Below are 14,394 nucleotides of genomic sequence, written 5' to 3'. Positions count from 1 at the left end.
CTTCAACCAGTCTCTGCAGCCTTTGATCACAAGTTGCCTGCAGCCTACATGGGTTCCTCACCTCAAGTCGCCCATAGCCCACCCAACGCCTGTGTTTTACAGCCACAGAGCCCCTCACTGATCTGCCGCTGTGGCCCTATAGGGTCATCTCTGCTTCTCCTTCTTAAACAGAGTGATCTCCCCATTTTCTGGTGCCCTGTACCAGTCCTCTGCTTCCTTTCAAGGTCATGGTCGCAGGATTTTAAAATAAAACACCATTGGCTCCGTTAACAGGCTGTTTAAAGCTTGGATAAGGCCAACATTAGTTGGACTGGGTGGCAGTACACTGAGGAGGAATGCTGTGTCTCCTCTCTACCCCCCCCCCACCCCCACTCCACTCTCTGTGGGTGTGCACCAGCATCTCTGACAGCAACACCATTTTTTAATAAGCTGAAGATACACTCAAGTCAGTCTGAGATTACCATTAAATAATTAAATTGACAAAATAATTGTACAGTTCAGTTCCTCTATGGCAGGTCCTATCTTGTGACAAGGACTGAGAAGATTTACTTTATCCATGCCCCTCATGATTCAATATACCTCTAAAATATCATCCCTTCATTTTCTATACTCCAGGGAATGAAACATTCCCTTTGTCAGGGAAAAATCTCTTTTCCAGAATAACTCAGGCGGAGAATTTAGAGTTTGCTTTGAGAGCTTTATTTCATGATATCATGGAGAGACCGCCTTGATTTACACCAGGTCAGGACTCCGACTCCAGATTAAAAGCTATAGTCCTGTTCCAAGGCTTTTATTTTAATTTTATCTAAAAGAACCTCTCTTATTCCCAGCAAAATACCATAAATGTTAGATATTGAACTGTTATAAAAAGGTTGTAAATTAAAAATTACATCTATTGAATTCTTATCAATGCTCAAAGGAAATGTATGTAATTGAAATCGCAAAAATCTCTAATCTGTAAATAATGAGTGTTTGGTCATCTATATTTAACTGATAATTGTTCAAAAGAACCAAGACTTCCTTCAATCATTAAACATTTAATGTCTAATCTATAACATTCTTTATAAGCTACGTCAATCATGGAAGGTTTAAAAAAAATAATTAGAAAAAATAGGACTCGCAAGAGAAAATCTCAATGAGCTGAAATGTTTTCTAAATTGTAGCCAAATTCTTAAATTATGTTTAACCACTGGATTATCAATTAATTTATTAAAAGATATTGAAAGTTAGGGTCCGAGAAGTGAAATAATGGAAAATTTTGTAACAAAATTAGATTCTAAAGAGACCCATGTTGGACAGTATTCATGGTTAATGTAATATGACCAAAACATAAGATTTCATATATTGACTGAGCAATAATAAAACCAAAAGTTTGGTAAGGCTAAACCTCCATTCTTTGTAAGTTTTTATAAATGGACTTTGTTTAGATGAGTGTGTTTATTTTCTGTATACAAGATAAAATTGAGTCAAGGGAATCAAAAAAAGACCGGAATAAAAGCAGGTAAAGCCTGAAAAAGTATATAAATTTAGGAGTTCATTTGGCCAACCTTTATTTTAAATAAAAGGACAACCAATTTGATAAAGCCCCCTCACATGTTTGAAAATTTTCATTGAATATTTTTTTATAATTTTTAGTGATTGTTACACCCAAATAGATAAATTGATTTCTTACAATCTTTAAAAGGTTAGTATTTACTGGTGCCAAATTATTCAAAGGAAAAAGTTCACTCTTATGTACATTTAACTTATAATCTGAAAATTGACTAAAATGAGAAATTAAAGAAAGCACAAAAGGCAATGAAGTCTCAAGATTAGAAATAAATAGCAATAAATCATTAGTATAAAGCAAAACTTTGTGGGTTATACTCTTCCTTAAAATACCCATAATATTAGATTCTCAAAGCGATAGCTAAGGGTTCTAAAGCCAGGTTGAAAAGCAATGGACTTAAAGGCCATCCTTGTCTGGTTCCACGCTGAAGTTTAAATGATTTAGAATTATGAAAGTTAGTAAGAACACAGTCAGAAAGAAGGTGATAAATACAGTAACTTAATCCATTGAATAAAGTAAGCCCCAAAACACCATCAATTTATTATACATTTTCCCTGTCACAATAACAAAGTGACCATTTGTGTCTGAGACAACATTATGTTGAACAAATGTTGTGTGATCTATAAAAATCGATACCCCTCTGGATTTGGCCTGAAATGATGAGTGAAAATGTATCCTGTTCTATCTTCTAAAAAGATGTATGTTATTGCTATTACATATGTGTTTCTTCAAAAATATAATTGGGACCTTATTTTTTAGCATAATCGAAAATCTTATTTCATTTTAATGGGTTTGTGTTCATCTTTAGTTATAAAATGTATGTTTCTTAGTAAATTAGTTTGTGGGCTGGATCACACACAGGTCACATTACATTTACAGGAACTCCGAATGAGAGTTCATTTTCAGAGTTGACATTTCTGGAAAAGAGACCCATAAAGCTGAACTTAATTGGAAACTCAAGTACTATGTGTGGTTCTTATAAGCATTTTTGTGTACATTCAGCATTATGCTGGCAGCTGTTTCAAAACTCAAGTACCATTGGAATGACCTGTGTAGACTCTATTGGATCATATAACAACTTAAACAGATATGAGGTCAGAAGTTTGTGGATGTGAAGTGACGAGTATTTTGAACGGAAATGAAATTGAAACTATGAAATGTCAGGTCACATGATTTCAGAGAAACATAAATGAAGAGAGAGACATTTTGAAACCCGTTGGAAGAATTTAACCCCCCCCCCCCCCGTGAAAGACACAGGGGTAAAACGGTAGACTCTGGAGAGAGAAGCTATTTTGTATATTATCTTTATTATTGGAGATGCAGAATATCAGTGGTCATAAAGAAGTCACTTCACTAATTCTCTGAATAAAGACAGTTTTGGGATTGAAGATACAGGAACCAGAAAGGGTACAATAATGTGTTACTCCTGGAAAAAGGAAACGCAAAACCAGTGGCTGTAAAGTAAGATAGATCACTTCACTCTTGATTAAGAAATAAATCAAAAATTCCAGACTCCATAAACTCTTAGGCAAGATAATAGGGAGTTTGTGAAATCACTCGGAGGAAAATATCTCTCAGGACAACTATTCAAAAGACTCATGAATTTAAAGAGATCTGAAGACATAATGTTTAAAAGTGCTTCATGATTACTTCTGAACTGCAATGTAAAAATCTTCAAGCAAAACAAAAGGTGTTTGAAGTTTAAAATTGACTTTCCAAACTCAAGATTAAACTGAATATTAACACCCATATTGCACATAGTGGGAATTAAGTTAGAATTGAGTTTAGTGATAAGTAATAAATGTTGTTCTTCTTCTTTGGCTTGGCTTCGCAGACGAAGATTTATGGAGGGGTAATGTCCATGTCAGCTGCAGGCTCGTTTGTGGCTGACAAGTCCGATGCGGGACAGGCAGACAAGGTTGCAGGGGAAAATTGGTTGGTTGGGGTTGGGTGTTGGGTTTTTCCTCTTTTGTCTTTGGTCAGTGAGGTGGGCTCTGCGGTCTTCTTCAAAGGAGGTTGCTGCCCGCCGAACTGTGAGGCTCCAAGATGCACGGTTGGAGGCGATATCAGCCCACTGGCGGTGGTCAATGTGGCAGGCACCAAGAGATTTCTTTAGGCAGTCCTTGTACCTCTTCTTTGGTGCACCTCTGTCTCGGTGGCCAGTGGAGAGCTCGCCATATAACACGATCTTGGGAAGGCGATGGTCCTCCATTCTGGAGATATGACCTACCCAGCGCAGTTTGATCTTCAGCAGCATGGATTCGATGCTGTCGGCCTCTGCCATCTCGAGTACTTCGATGTTAGGGATGAAGTCGCTCCAATGAATGTTGAGGATGGAGCGGAGAAAACGCTGGTGGAAGTGTTCTAAGAGGCGTAGGTGATGCAGTAGAGGACCCATGATTCGGAGCCGAACAGGAGTGTGGATATGACAACAACCCTTCTCCATTAACAATGGCGTGAAGCAAGGCTGCATTCTCGCACCAACCCTCTTTTCCATCTTCTTCAGCATGATGCTGAAACAAGCCATGAAAGACCTCAACAATGAAGACGCTGTTTACATCCGGTACTGCACGGATGGCAGTCTCTTCAATCTGAGGCACCTGCAAGCTCACACCAAGACACAAGAGCAACTTGTCCGTGAACTACTCTTTGCAGACGATGCCGCTTTAGTTGCCCATTCAGAGCCAGCTCTTCAGCGCTTGACGTCCTGTTTTGCGGAAACTGCCAAAATGTTTGGCCTGGAAGTCAGCCTGAAGAAAACTGAGGTCCTCCATCAGCCAGCTCCCCACCATGACTACCAGCCCCCCCACATCTCCATCGGGCACACAAAATTCAAAACGGTCAACCAGTTTACCTATCTCGGCTGCACCATTTCATTGGATGCAAGGATCGAAAACGAGATAGACAACAGACTCGCCAAAGCAAATAGCGCCTTTGGAAGACTACACAAAAGAGTCTGGAAAAACAACCAACTGAAAAACCTCACAAAGATTAGCGTATAAATGTTATTAATAGTTTAATAAAAACTATTTTGAATTTATCACTGTCTGATGAATTTTCCATTGCTGTTCCTTTGTTAGTACTAATAGGTTTTTATTAGTTCATAACAAGGGTGATTTAACCCTTTGGCGTTAAAACTAAGTAACTGAATTACTTGATCATTTTAATTCGATAAAGAATAAGAAGCTATCAAATAGGGAACTTGTATCAAACAGATTAAGCGAGCATCGAAAGTGAAGTAGCCAAAAACAAGTGTGATTTATACAAAGCCAGAACAATTTCAAAAGAAATATTAACCCCCCCACCCCCCTCCACCCAAAGCCAGAGAGCTGACCAAAAGATAGACAATAGGTGGACAATAGGTGCTGGTGTAGGCCACTGATCCAGCACCACCATTCATTTAGATCATGGCTGATCTTCCACTATCAATACCCTGTCCCTGCCTTCTCCCCATAACCCTAGTTCCCCTGTCCACAAGAACCTTATCTAACTCCCTCTTGAAGTTGTCCAGAGAACCTGCCTCTACCACCCTCTGAGGCAAAGCATTCCACAGACCAACAACTTGCTGGGTAATTTTCTCATCTGTCCTAAAGGGCCTTCCCTGTATTCTCTAGTCCTAGTCTTCCCCAGTATTGGGAACATATAATCAGTTTCTAATGTGTCAGATCCCTTAATAATATATACCTCAATCATATTTCCCCTTGTCCTTCTTTCAACATATACAACCCTAGTTTATCCAACTTAGGCATGCGACAATCCCGCCATCCCGGGAACTAATCTTGTGAATCTAGGTTGGTCTCCCTCAATTGTGAGAATGACCTTCCTCAAATTAAGAGACCAGAACTGGACACAGTACTCCAGGTATGGTCTCATCATGACCCTGTACAACTGCTGAAGGACATCTTTACTCCTATATTCCACTTTTTATGAAGGCCAACATGTCATTTGCCTTTTTCAGTTTGTTGAACGTGCTATTAGTGACAGATGTATAAGTACACCTAGATCATATTGCACTTCCCCATTCTCTAACTTGACTCCATTTAAATAATAATCTGCCTTCCTGTTCTTGCCACCAAAGTGGATAATCTCACATTTATCCACCTTAAACTGCATCTTATATGCATCTGCCCACTCACTTAACCTGTCCGTTCCCCTGCATTTTCCCAACATCCTCCCCACACTTTATACTGCCATCTGCAAAGTTAGTTATTTATAAACTCCTTATCTAAATCATTAATATAAATGATAAACAACTGAAGACCCAGCATCAAGCCCTGAGGACCCCACTTGTCACATCTTGCCATCCCAAAAATGACCTGTTAACCCCAACTCTGTTTCCTGTCATTTAACCAATTTTCTATCCATGTCAGCACCCTACCCCCAATACCGTGCTCTCTGATTTTGCCGACTAATCTCCTATGTGGGACCTTTTCAAAAGCCTTCTGGAAGTCCAAGTACATCACATCCACTGGCTCTCCCATATCCACCCTCCTTGTCACATCCTCAAAACTTCAGATTAGTCAAGCTTCAGAAATCCATGCAGCTAACTAAATTACCCATTCCCAAAAAATTCCTACTGGCAAAACTCCAATATTATAATGAAACCTTGAATTTTTTTCAAATGAGACAAAACAAAGCTAGGACAGTTAATGCCAAGAACAGAAGCTGATATAGCTGTTATGTTTCCATAATATAACAGCACACGGAACCAATTAATGAGAAAAATCCATGAAGTAAATATAAACACAACCAGTTATTTCAAAATCAAAGAGCTTGACATTTTATTAGCAAATTATTTAAATTCAAAAGCAAACTCTGATCAAAATGTATAAACACTAAGGCATTAACTCATGTAAACCTTATTCTATTAATTAAATGTTAAAAAAAAATTCAATGAGAAACCGTAGATGGCAGATATTCTTCCAAAAATTTCTGGACTTCTTCAGTGGTATGAAACCATTTCTTAGAATTGTCCTTCAGTGTAATATGAAGACACCCAATTAACCTACAACCCCCAGTTTATTTTGAACAGATGGAGGAAACCTGAGCCCCTGGGGAAAACCCATGCAGACACAGGGAGAATGTGCAAACTCCTTACAGACAGTGTGGGATTCCAACCTCGGTCCTGATCACTGGTGCTGTAAAGGCATTGCGCTAACTGCTACGCCAACTGTACTGCTATCAAATCTCACCTCATTCTTCTACGCTCCAGGGTAAAAGGTGGTTACCTGTTTAACCTTTCCCTGTAACTCTGTTCCTGAGGACTCAGCCACATCCCAGTAAATCTTTGCTGCACCTTTTATTCTTCTTGATATCTTAATGTATGATCTTAATTGGGATGGGAAACCATTAAATGTCAAGAACATTCACTGGAGATTCAGCGGAGGAATAATGTGGCTTGCACCTATCCAAAGTCAATGCCAAGATGCAAGAAAAAAGTGTCTGGTCATAGTACTTCTCATATTTTGCTTTGACTTGCACAGTTTAATCAAGCAAGACCTTTCCTACTCCAAGCAAATGTTTGGCATGAGATGAGATGTAGCCATCTCCTATATGTCCCCTTTTAACATTTCACCACAGTTGGGGTAGAGGTTAGCGCGACATCTATACAGCACCAACGGTCAGGTCTGGACGGGGTTTGAGTTGTGCACTGCACGTAAGGAGTTTGTGCATTCTCCCCATGTCTGCGTGGGTTTTCGCCAGGTGCTCCAGAGTCCTCCCACCATTCAAAGCATACAGCAGCTGTAGGTTAATGGGGTGCAATACAGCAGCTGTAGGTTAATGGGGTGCAATACAGCGGGTGTAGGTTAATGGGGTGCAATACAGCGGGTGTAGGTTAATGGGGTGCAATACAGCGGGTGTAGGTTAATGGGGTGCAATACAGCGGGTGTAGGTTAATGGGGTGCAATACAGCGGGTGTAGGTTAATGGGGTGCAATACAGCGGGTGTAGGTTAATGGGGTGCAATACAGCGGGTGTAGGTTAATGGGGTGCAAATTGGGCAGCATGGACTTGTGGGCCGAAATGGCCTGTCACCGTACTATATGTCTAAATTTTTTTTAAAAAAAGACTTAGTCTATATGAAAAGTAGCTGGACCTTAAATGTAGTGTGAATTCTTTATAAATTTCTGCCTTTCTTTTAACATTGGCATGAATCTTGCCTCACAGGGTCTCACTTTTCTGGCTGAAAGGAATAGAGTGTGGAGAGTGGAAATAGGAGATGATCAAATCATATATGAAGTAACTAATCTTGAAGGAAACAACAAAATTTTAAAGTGAAGATATCATTGTTTTGGAGATCCAAGTTCAAAAGTTAACAAAAATCAGGCTAAGAAATCTTTTGGCAGAGTTATGCAAATAAATTAATTTCCTTTGATTAGACAGTTCTTTCATTTAGCTGAGCCGTTGGCCAATGCAGTGAGGATCTTAGTGGTAAAACTGACTCATATCCTTAGTGAGTGGCTCAGTCAATGTGTTTATACTAAAGAATGTTATTGTGCATTTTAGATTCTATTTCATAATCCAATGCTATTTTTGTTTCAGTCTTTGAAATAGAATTAAATTTATGTAGATGCAGTAAGTTATTTGTCGTCAATAATTCTCATGCACATTAGTTGACCTCACGATGTGTGTGTGTATGTATCATTGTCCTTGATGCTTAAGAAGCAGTGGCTTTTGTACATGGAAATAGGTACAAATGATGCCTTTTTTTAAAATGAACACATCATCTGACACGTCCGTAAAGAACGTAATAGTGTTATTCAACACTTTTAACGTCAAGTTCCAAATAAACTCGTTCCTAAACTCTGAGACCTTGACCTCAGGAACTTCCTCTGCCACTAGATCTACAAATTCCTGTCTTGCAGACTGCAGTCAGTGATAATAGCTCTTCCACGATCATCCTCAACTGCAAAACTGCATACTCAGCCCCATATTATACTCCATGTACACCCATGGCAGTGTGCCCAAACACCACTCCATTCCATCTATCAGTTCACAATAAAACCCCACCATTGTAGGCCCAATCTCAAAGAAATTGTCTGAATAAGAAGGGAGTTAGAAGAACCAGGGCCTTGGTGCTAAGACAATAACCTCTCTGTGTGAGCAAGATTTAAGGAGTCATAGATTTTCAGAAGTGAAGCATCAAGGGCACAGAGGTCGAGATAATAGAAACTTTAATTTCATAGGGCTAAACATTTCCAACAATTTGTCCAAATACATTGAGGCAATGGCCAAGAAAGCACACCAGCCCCTCAACATGCTCAGAATCCTGAGGAAATTTGGCATGCCACTTGCATCCAATTTCTACAGATGGATCATCATAAGTCTCCTGTCATAGGAACATAGGAAGTAGGAACAGGAGTAGGCCAAAAATGGCCCCTCGAGCCTGCTCCGCCATTCAATACCATCATGGCTGATCTAATTTATGACCTAACTCCACCTACCTGCCTTCTCCCCATATCCCCTAATTCCTCTATCATGTAAAAATTTATCTAACCAAATTTTAAATATGATTAATGAAGCAGCCTCAACCATTTTCCTGGACAGAGAATTCCAAACATTCACTACTCTCTGGGAAAAACTATTTTTCCTCATCTCTGTCCTAAATCTACTCCCCCGAATCTTGAGACTGTGTCCTCTCATTTTAGTTTCCCCGGCCAGCTCAAAAAACCTTCCTACATCTATCCATACCCTTCATAATCCTATATGTTTCTATAAGATCTCCTCTCATTCTTCTGAACTCGAGCGAATACAATCCTAGACGATTTAATCTTTTATCATAAGTCAACCCCTTCATCCCAGGGATCAACCTAGTAAACCTCCTCTGGACCGTCTCCAAAGCCAGTATATCCTTCCTCAAATATGGAGACCAGAACTGGACACAGTACTCCAGGTGCGGTCTCACCAGTACCTTATACAGTTGCAACATGACCTCCCTACTCCTGAATTCAATTCCTCTAGCGATGAAGGCCAACATTCCATTTGCCTTCTTAATAACCTGCTGCACCTGCAGCCTAACTTTTTGCAATTCATGCACAAGCACTCCCAAGTCCCTCAGCATGCTGTAGTTTTTCACCCTTTAAATAATATTCCTAATGCATCACTGCATGGTATGGGAGCTGCTTCACCCAAGACTGCAAGTAACTGCAGAGTGTTGTGAATGCAGTTCAGGCTTAACCCAAATCCCCCTCTCCACGAATGCCATTGGAAAAGCATCCAACAGATTTAAATTAACTTTTTTTAGACAACCAGCATGAAAACCCATGAGCTTGTGCTGCCCAATTGACCTACAACCCTTGGAATGTTTTGAAGGGTGGGAGGAAACTGGAGCCCTCAGGGAAAACCCACGCAGACACGGGGAGAATGTGCAAACTACTTGCAGTCAACAACAGATCTGAACCCTGTTCTCAATCATTGGTGCTACCTGTTACGCTAACCGTGCTGCCCCTAATACACAATCTCATCCCGGTCATACTCCCTCCTCCCTTCTCTTATCAGGGAGAAGACTCATAATATCACCATCTAATTCAAGGACAGTTTCTTTCCTGCCATTATCAATCTTCTGATTGAACTACACACCAGTAAAATTATGTTGCCTTTTCTCTGTACGAGCTGACTTCTCTGCACTACTGTACTGTTTATTTGCTCATCGAGGCCAAACCTTTCATTACTGTCTTAATATTTCACTTTCTCCCTCTATTGATAAAGCCAACTGGCCACTTTCAAAGACCTGTGAGTTCAAATTCCTAGTTATCTCTGTTCATAAACTGCCTCAAAAAATGCGCTGGTTTGTCACAAATTGCCTCCCCGGATTCTTTCTTCCAAAGAATATCGCTTCGCACCTCTCATCAGACATGTGTCAAGCATTTCCTTGCTGGCTGCCAAAAGCCTTCACACCCAATCAATCATTGCAAAAGAAAGTTTGCCCACTGAAAAGAGGATTTAAAAGAAATGCAAACAAGAACTAAAACAAATGATGAGGGAATCAATGCTGCTGGTAAAAGGTGTCGGAGGGGCAACACTGAAATGATCATGGAATGAGTCACTTTTATTTCCACACAGGATTTATTTATATGAATGGTGTCATTTTGCTTAATTGCTTTGACACAAAACTTTTTTTGTGAGTGATTGATCCACCGATGTGGTACTTTATGCAACCATGGATTAGGCATTGGCTCTTATGGAGTCTCCTGCATTGTATCAATGCTTATCACAGAAACTACTTCACATACTTAACTGAACAATCATATATTTAGTCTAGTTTTTGGGTTGCCTTTAGATTTTGGATAATGCCAGTGACTACTGGATATCTAAGTTGAACCAAGGATAATTATCCTTTGCTACTCCTTATTCTTCTTTCTTTGTCCTTTTGCAACCTCTCTCTCATTCTCTCTGAAGTCACTGGGATGGAAAATAATCCTTTATAATACTGGGTGAGGCATGGACACTAGTGCTCTGATGGCGTCCTGCTCTTCTGCCTTAGTGAAAATCTCAATAAAATGCAAACCCTTCTGTCTACCCGGAAAGTTGTCATCAGTGATTCTCACTGGAGTTTACATCCCTCTCAATGCCGATTATGACCAGGCACTTACAGAGCTGCATGATGTGGTCAGTAAGCAAGAGATGGCCCAGCCCGACACACTACAAATCTTAGTCGGCGACTGTAACCAGGCCTATGCCAGGAAAACACTGCCCAACTACTACCAGCACACTTGATCACTGCTACATCAAGATAAGGAAGCCCTACTGTTCTTTCCCAAGATTACACTTTGGCATGTCTGATCACCTGGCTGTGCTCCTTCTGCCTTCATACAGACAGAGCCTAAAAAGAGAGGCTCCAGAGGTCAGAACAGCTGGAGAAGAGGGTCACAGGAGACTGAAGAACAGCTGCAGGACTTCCTCGAGTCAGAGGATTGGTGGTGTTCAAGGACTCTGCTGAGAATCTGAACAACTACACTGAGGTTGTCATATATTTATCAAAATAGCTGTGGATGAGTATGTCCCCACCAAATCATTCAGGGTTTTCCCCAACCAAAACCCCTGGATGATCAATGAAATCCAGAAGCAGCTAAGAAACAGATCGCGGGCATTGAAGTCCGGGGATCCAGATCAGTACAGCAGGAGCAGGTATGACTGCTCCTGGCCGAAGTGTTGATTCTAGATGAAAATGGAAACAACAAGGGACACTCGACAGCTGTGGCAGGGCCTAATTGCCATAACCTTTTGCAAAACCAAATCCGGTAAAGTAGCAGACAGCAAAACTTCTCTCCCAGAGAAACTCAATGCCTTCTACACCCAATTTGATGACAGTATAGGTGAAGAACCTCCCCTCCATACCCCCACATCCCCAATGGTCCCATCCTGTCCATATCTAAGGATGATGTGCGTGTTGCCTTCAGGAGAGTGAATCTGAAGAAAGTATCCGGCCTGGACAGAGTACCTGGCCGAGAATTAAAAAATCTGTGCTAACCAACTTACCAAGGTATTCACGGATATCTTCAATATCTTTATCCAGAAGGGCATGCTGCCCTCCAGTTTCAAACAGGCATCAAATATACCAGTGCCCAAGAAGAGTGCAGTAACCTTCCTTAATGCCTATCGACCACTAGCACTTACAACAAGAGCGATGACGTGTTTTGAAAGGCTGGTGGTGAGGTATATCAGCTTCTGTCTGAGCAGGGACGTAGATCCATTCCAGTTCACCTATTGTAGTGACAGGTCTACAGTGGATACCATCTCACTGGCTCTACACAAAGCCCTGGAACACCTGAAGACCAAAGACGCATACATCAGGATAGTCTTTATCAACTACGGTTTGGCATTTATTGCCATCATCCCCTCCAAAATGATCAGCAAACTCCAAGACTTGGGAGTTAACATCGCACTGTGGAATTGGATCGTGGATTTCCTCACCTCCAGAACACAATCAGTGAAGATTGGTAAGATCTTCTCCTCCACAATCTTCATCAGAACTGAAGCACCACTTTACACCTACAACTGTGTGGTTTGGTATGACAATAACACCATCTACAAATTTGCTGATAATACCACGATAGTGGATGCATAAAGGAAGGTGATGAGTCAACATATAGGATGGAGATTGAAAATTTGGCTCTATGGTACACTAACAACAATCTTGCACTCAATGTCACCAAAACTAAGGAGCTGATTGTTGACTTCAGGAAGGGAAAGCTAGAGGTATACAATCCAGTGATCATAGGGGATCAGAAGTGGAGAGGATGAGAAATTTAAGTTTTTGGGAGTCAGAGGATCTTTCTTGGACCCAACACAGCGATGGCATCATGAAGAAAGCATGTCAGCACCTCTACTTCCTTAGGAGTTTGCGGATATTTGATATGATACCAGAAACCGTGGCAAATTTCTACAGAGGTGCGGTGGAAAGTGTGCTGTCCGGCTGCATCATCTTCTGGTATGGGAACACCAACACCCCTGAGCGTAAAGCCCTCCAAAAGGTACTGGACACAGCCCAGTTCATCACAGGCAACACTTTCCCACTATCAAGAACATCTACAGGGAGCATTGGCGTTGGAGAGCAGCAGCAATCATCAAGGATCCACACCATCCAGCATATGCTCTATTCTCACTGCTGCAATCAAGAAAGAGGTGTAGGTGCCAGAAGACTTGCATCATCAGGTTCAGGAACAGCTGCTACCCCTCCACCATCAGACTCCTCAATCAGGGACTCATTTAAGGACTCTTATTGATTTTCTTTTTGTTCTCTCTGCATTTCACAGCTAGTTGTTTCCATTCCATTCATTATCTGTTAACTATTCTTTGTTTGTTTACATGTTTACATTGTGTACATTTTTTTTTGCACTACCAATTAGTGGTAATTCTGCCGCACCTGCAGGAAAAGAGAATCTCAGGCTTGTATGTGATGTAATTTATGACAAGAAATCTGAATTCTCAATCTGAAATCTTTATAGCATACAGTAAGTCATGTAATGTAGTGATAAGTGTAATCCACTTCCAAACCCAGTCCCATTAAAGTCAATGTCACTGAACTATGGAACTGGGTATTTACATACATGCCTTGTGTTAAAGCAAAGGGGTCCAACTGCCCAGTCAACTGCCGTTAGGTCCGCACAAGCTTTGAATGGCCCTTTAAAGGAATCAACAGTGGTTTTATTTAAAATCCTGAGACTGCAGCGTCCGCGCCCAAGATGGCAGTGCCTCTGATGGGCAGCAGCCTCGAGGGGTTGAAGACTCTCGGGAAGCGGAGTACTGGGTCAGGGCACCAAAAAATGAGGAGACCCTTTTGAGAAAGAGATGTCCCACGGGGACGGTGACCACGACAGCGGACCAGTGAGGGGGGCAATACATGTGGCGGGCTGCTGGTGACCCGAGGCGAGGAACCCATAGAGGTGGGCTGCTGGATCTTGCAGTCAGGAAACTCGCACCGGGGCTGCGAACTGGTGGAAACTGGTTCAAAACTGGCTGAAGGCGTACCAGCTATCGGAACAAGGATGTGAGGGGGTGCCGAAGACGCCAATGGTTTGGAGTGGACTCTGTGTGGCTGGGGAAGCTGCTGAAGTTCTGGTGATGAATCTACAGGCACTTGATGACTCTGGGAGGACTCTCTTTTGCTCCTCTTTCTCTGAATTTAAGAGGCACTTCGGACAATTTCTGCCAATGGCAAACTTGTCTGCCTTACAGCAGGCAAGAGCAATTTCATGAATTATGACACTGTTTTATTATAATGACAATAAATTGAATCTTGAATCAATGGCAGGTTAGAACTTAAAAACGCCTTTACAGACAGCGCTGGATTCAAATGTGGGTCCCGATCGCTGGCGCTGAAACAGTGTTGCGGTATCCATTTCG

General features: G+C 41.3%; 1 protein-coding gene across 1 annotated transcript in view; it reads left to right on the top strand.

Moving 5' to 3' along the window:
* The window catches only part of wdr27 (WD repeat domain 27), a 671,431-nt gene that overhangs the window by 617,713 nt on the left and 39,324 nt on the right, over nt 1-14,394 (top strand). The window lies entirely within an intron of this gene.

This window comes from Narcine bancroftii, chromosome 4 (genome assembly GCF_036971445.1).
Source record: "Narcine bancroftii isolate sNarBan1 chromosome 4, sNarBan1.hap1, whole genome shotgun sequence".
NCBI lineage: Eukaryota > Metazoa > Chordata > Chondrichthyes > Torpediniformes > Narcinidae > Narcine > Narcine bancroftii.
The sequence above is the reverse complement of the archived record's forward strand: the minus strand, read 5'-3'. Positions and strand labels throughout refer to the sequence as shown.